Here is a 5,675-nt window from a genome sequence, read left to right as displayed (position 1 = left end):
GTAGGTATCCAGCAGGAGGGCCAATCCAAAGTATCCTAACTATGGATGCAGGTCTCCCACAGGAGAGCTACTTAGCAAATGTTGGCAGAAGATGTACACATCCTAACTCCTCATTTTGCATGGTGTTGACAATGCAATGTTAAAAGTATGTAAACGGAGAAATATAAAAGTGGGCACAGTTTTATGGGCCTTCTCAGGGTGGGCATGAAAGCAGAGAGCAATGCTCAGTGATAGAGTACTCGTCTTTCGTGCTCAAGGACCTTGCTGGACCTCCATAACTACAGGGATGACTGAAATGAAATTGATGATCAAGAGGCAGAATTAATGTCACAAGTAAAGGTGGCACGGTGCCTGTGCTTACAACATCAGGGATTATGAACCAAGGTGGGGACAGTTACTTTTTAGCTTATGTAGATGCATGCAGTAAAATGGGCAGCCTGATTGACCTTCAAATTTACATGACTTAAAAGCAAATCAATTAAAGTGTGCAGTGTTGCCTCGTGTTCTCAGTATTAGCAATTGTAAAACTCAACCATTCGCACCAGGAGACTAGTGACCTCTGCACCGGATGGTTTGAGTACATACTTCTATCATTGTCCAAAGTTCAGTTAGAAACAGTGGGTTCAAGCACCATGAGTCACTGTTGTTGTGTGTAAATGCAATGGGTCAAACCACAGGAGTTCCAAAATGCAAGACAGAGATGAACTTCATGGATTCAAATCCCAGCCCTAACATAAGTTGTCATTGCTGTTTCTGTATTTATCTGTATGTCAAACTGCAAAGTATACATGAGTCTATTTCATGGGCTTCTTTTGTGAAAACCTAATAAGTTAATATCTACACATACACATGCCATTTATTTCTGTGCTTCGGAGAGAACCAAGGGGGCAGAGATTGCTCAGTGGTACATACTTTTAATTGTCTATCCTATAAGCTGTATTTTATTTTATTTTACCATATATACATGGTTTAAGTAAACAGGTGATAATTAACATCCTCTATTTCAGGTACATTTTTATATGCATTTAACTTCTTTTCATGTTCTCATTTTTCTTTTTTTGCACATTCCTAAAGTTTCTATAGTTCTACCCTGAATATATATTGTCTTTATAACCAGGGGTTAAAATGGATGGGCGTTTAAAGACACTAACATGTTCTGCAACAAACAGCATGCTAAACATGTCTGAGTGTTGCATGCTGGCAGATCGCCCTGCCAGAGCTCCTACGTGCCACAGCTGAATCATTATTGGCTTGGCTGTTTCTGTCCACAGGGGCCCATTAGATAATCTATGTGATTAGCTAATCAGGGCTTTGTGACCTCTTTCCCGGACTATTACAAAATCCTCCTGGCAGATCCACATCCCAAGTCCAACCCTACCCCAGCCTCCTGATGCTGTCTCCACAATGCTGCCAGGGACCTGGCGTGTTACATCTGCATTGCTTTCTTGCTTAAAACATGATGCTATGCGGTTCACAGTATAAGCCAAAAAATCAGATGTTCTCAACCGGTTGGGTGCAACCCCTTTGGGTTGGAACAAAACGTTCACAGGGGTCACATATCAAGTATCCTGCATATCTGATATTTACATTACAATTCACAACAGTAGCAAAATGATAGTTACAAAATAGCAATGAAAATGATTTTATGGTTGGGGTCACTACAACACGAGAAACTGTGTTAAATGGTTGCAGCATCAGGAAGAGTAACAACCACTGCTCTAAATCATTGCCAGTCTTTCTAGAAACCAGGTTCTTCCCATCGCAATGTGTCTGATATTTCATTCGGCTTACCGGAATCTACTAGAGTCACCTGTGGACACGCTGCATAGGTCTGTGGGGGAGTTTCTAGATTGAGTTAACCAAGGTGAGAAGACCCACCCTACAGGTGGGCAATATCATCCATGGGCTGGGGTCCAGGACTGAACAGAAAGGAAAATCAAGCTTAGTTCCCACATGGTCTTCTCCCTACTTCCTGTGAGCATCCACTTGTAGCACCTGCGACCATGACTTCTCCCAGGAATCAAACCACTCCTTCTGTCATGGTGACTTGAGGTCAGCTAAGATGCCCTTCAGGTCTTTAACCTGGAGAGCAAGGAGGAACCACCCCCTCTACCATCTGTGTCCAGTAACAAATCTCACCTAGTCTGCAACACTGCCTAGCAAACACTGCCCACCTTCTGTAACAACCAGGACCATGCAATGGGGGCATCCCAGATCCAGTTGCATGGACAGCAGTCACGTGATTACATTCTTCAGGTGCCCTCAATTGCATGGTCCTGGAGGGTCTGGCACCACTTCCTGTGCTAACCCAGGCACTGATCCCCAAAATAATGCTCAGTAAGTGGTTGTTACAGAAGGTGGATCTAATTTCACATAACTTTTACTAAAAATAATGTTCACTGTGGGGAAATTAAGAAGTTCATAATAAATGAAAGGGGTTTCATAAACTGGTCTCACCAGGCCCCCAGGCATTGGGCATGGAACCTAGAGTCTTAGATGTGGTGAGAAGCACTCTAGGGCTGGTCCAAATCCCTGGCCTTCCGTTTGTTCTTGCTACTATTTTAATGTGGTATCCTATAGCCTAGGCTAACCCAAGCTCACTATATAGCTGAGGATGGCCTGCAGCATCTGATCCTCCTGCCTCTGCTTCTCTAGTATTAGGATTACAGGTGTGCTGTCTTTCTAGCTGTGTTGGGAATTGAACCCAGGGCCTATTGCATGCCAAGTAAGCACTCTACAAATTGAGTTACATCCCCAGGCCTAAAAGTGTCTTTAAAAGGAAATTGTTATAGACTCAGTTTTAAAACATAGTGTGTGTGTGTGTGTGTGTGTGTGTGTGTGTGTGTGTGTGTGTATGTATGTAGTTCAGAGAATAACTTTCATGAATTGGTTCTAATTGGTCCTATCATTCTACTATGTGACAATCAGGGATTGAAGTCCAGTCTTCAGGCTTGGCAGCAAGCTCCCTCAGGCACGGAACCACCTTACCAATTCAGTTTCCATTTAATGAGTAGTGGAGACATCTCTTTTGGTAGCTACCTACTTGACAACAGCCGATATTCACAAGTAACTGACACATTCTTCACAAGGCAGGTGTGACACCCATCATCATCTCCTTGAAGCAGCGAGAATTTAAGACTTTACCAAAGTTCTATGAGTAAGAAGTGGCCCCATAGGGCTGTGAACCCATGAGGTCAGGGTCTAGAATTCCTCTTTTCAGGTACACTCCCTCTATAGCAGGGATTTGGACCTCCTTTTCAACCACACTCTCTCTCACTTCAGTAGGGCATCAGGATACAGTGACATCTAATAGCATTAGAGGTTATTAAACATGTAAAACTCACTCTGTGAAAGGTAAGATGTAAATACCAAGGTTTTGCATCATCCAATTGTTTTACCAAATAGGCTGAGTAACTTTATATTCTGTTATTCTCTTACTCTCAACAATATTTTCATAACTGATATATATATTCATAACATATATATATATATATATATGGATGCTGACATGTCTCAGAAGGTACAGGTACCTACTCCAAAGCTGACCACCTGAACTCAAGCTCTGGTGCCTACATGGTGGGAGGAGAGAATGACTCCTTCAAATTGTCCTCTGACCTTGACACATGTCCCTAAGACATATGCAGAAGCAAATTAAATAAATGCAGAAAAGAAATTAAAGACTGAAACATCGTTATCTTATTAATTCTTTGAGACTTTTATACACTCTTACGATGCATTTTTTATCATATTCATCCCCACTCTTCCTCCTAACTCCATGCAAACCCACCCTTCAGCGCCCACCCCTTCCCAACTTCACGTCCTCTTTTCTTTTCTTTTTTTCTCTTATAACCCAGAGTCGGGTCTATGCTGCCCATATATCACCTAAGCTTTCTGAAATAGCATTAAGAAAGCTGACTCAGTAACACAGAGATGCTGTTCTTGGCATAGGAGGCATCTAGGCTAACCTCTGAGATAAACAGTGGGCCAATCACACCTCTGGGAAACTGAGTTTCTGCATTGGCAGAGCAGAAACAACAATGGCTTTATGCTGCCTGAGAGGGTGTCACGGCACTCACCTAAACAAACCTCGGGGCTAAGTGCCAGGATTGCTTTTATTGTTCAGTGTTCATCCTTAGTCCAGAGTGAAGAAAGTGACTCATTCTGTCACCTAGATAGTGCTTCAGTGTGGAATGTGGGCTGTTGGGAACTGCTTGAGTATACAGCTCTGAGAGGCTGAATCTGTCAGCTGGATGCAGTGAGCTTCCTCTGCCAGTCTCCCCAGGCACAAGCGAAGTCCTCTGGGAGACAATGGTGGCCATTGTGGAGCTGGGCGTGGTGGGGGGTGGAATGTGGGTAACTCCCACTGAACCCTCGCCAAGGACCTGCGTGGCAAGCAAGAGCTGTTTTTCCTGGGACCCTTTTCTGATTAAGAAGTAAGAACTAAGCTAAGAGACTTAGTATTCCTGAGGCATGGAAGCCTCAAAGTTCTCTAGACGGGTGGCCAGGCCTCAGCGGGTCACGGCACATGGGAGATCGGGACTCTGTCCCAGTTTCCACGTTGATTTCTTTTTCTTTTTCTTTTTCTTAAACTGCCACCCACCCCAGCTCTGGCTCTCCACCGAACAAGTCCACCCATGAAGGAATGAGAGCCAAGCTTCACCTCCCTGCCAAGCCATGATGACCCTTGAGGCCAAATTAAACAAGCTAATAATGAGTCGTTCAAATTGGGCTACTCAACCAAGGAAGCAAGAACAGACGGAGGTCTCAGCAAAACAAAGGCTTGAAGCGGTGACAAGAAGAGGCAGTGGCCCGATCCCAGAGAAGAGGGGACCAGGGAAGTGGGGGAACGAAGGGGCAGTTGAAAGAGTGGCTACGCAGTACCTCACATATTCGGGGTGCTCATTATTTACCAGGCCTCCATCTGAGCCAAGGGTGGAAGAGGCCCGACGTCGGCGATTCTCAACGTGCGCCTAGCAGAGAACCTGCATATCATATGTTTACATTACGATTCATAACAGTAGCAAAACGACAGTTGACGAAGTAGCAGCGAAAATAATTCTATGGTTGGGGGTCACCTCAACATGAGGAATTGTATTAAAGGGTTGCAGCATGAGGAAGGGTGAGACCCACTGCTCTAAGTACACAGGCTGGGGGCCGCGTCTGTCTCCGGATGGGAGACACCAGCAAATCCGCACGTTGTATGGCCTCTACCCTTCTCCAGAGAAGATCCACGTGCCGCATGAAGGGAAATGAACTCTGTGTCAAAGGACTCCGTGTCTTCCCAAGAAGGAAGAATTGCCATTTATTAATTTCTTTTCCCAAGAACTGCTAATTTAGGCAGAAATCGTCTTTCAACATATTCTTCCCAGGTTGGTCTCTCCGTGTCTTTGCTCACCTTTGCGGTGATGCCTGGTCACCTGTCACTAGGGATCGCTGCGAATCCATTTCTTTGGGTTGCTTTGTTGCTGGGTTCATTTTCTATACCTCTCCTCATTCCATTTAGAGTCATGCAAGTCAGCAGAAAAGCGTAGGGGTTAATTGCACACCCCTCAGGTCCGAGGTGCAACTCTACCCCATGGGGTTGCGTGGCTCTGAGTAAAATGCAGATGTAGGGCCTCTACCCAATGATTGTTAAGAATGCCTTCGAACAGCAGAGCAGGTACAGAGCCCACCTC

At 44.7% G+C, this 5,675-nt stretch overlaps 1 long non-coding RNA gene across 1 annotated transcript; it reads right to left on the bottom strand.

Annotated features, from left to right (window-relative positions):
* Window positions 1-4,098: 4,098 nt before the first annotated feature.
* On the bottom strand, window positions 4,099-4,996 carry LOC121134348. Its single transcript, XR_005871439.1, has 2 exons — window positions 4,882-4,996; window positions 4,099-4,382 (listed from the first exon to the last, which is right to left on the bottom strand). It is a non-coding gene; the product is annotated as an uncharacterized LOC121134348 (long non-coding RNA).
* Window positions 4,997-5,675: the final 679 nt, after the last annotated feature.

This window comes from Mesocricetus auratus, unplaced genomic scaffold, assembly GCF_017639785.1.
Source record: "Mesocricetus auratus isolate SY011 unplaced genomic scaffold, BCM_Maur_2.0 Super-Scaffold_100027, whole genome shotgun sequence".
In the NCBI taxonomy this organism is placed as follows: domain Eukaryota; kingdom Metazoa; phylum Chordata; class Mammalia; order Rodentia; family Cricetidae; genus Mesocricetus; species Mesocricetus auratus.
The sequence above is the reverse complement of the archived record's forward strand: the minus strand, read 5'-3'. Positions and strand labels throughout refer to the sequence as shown.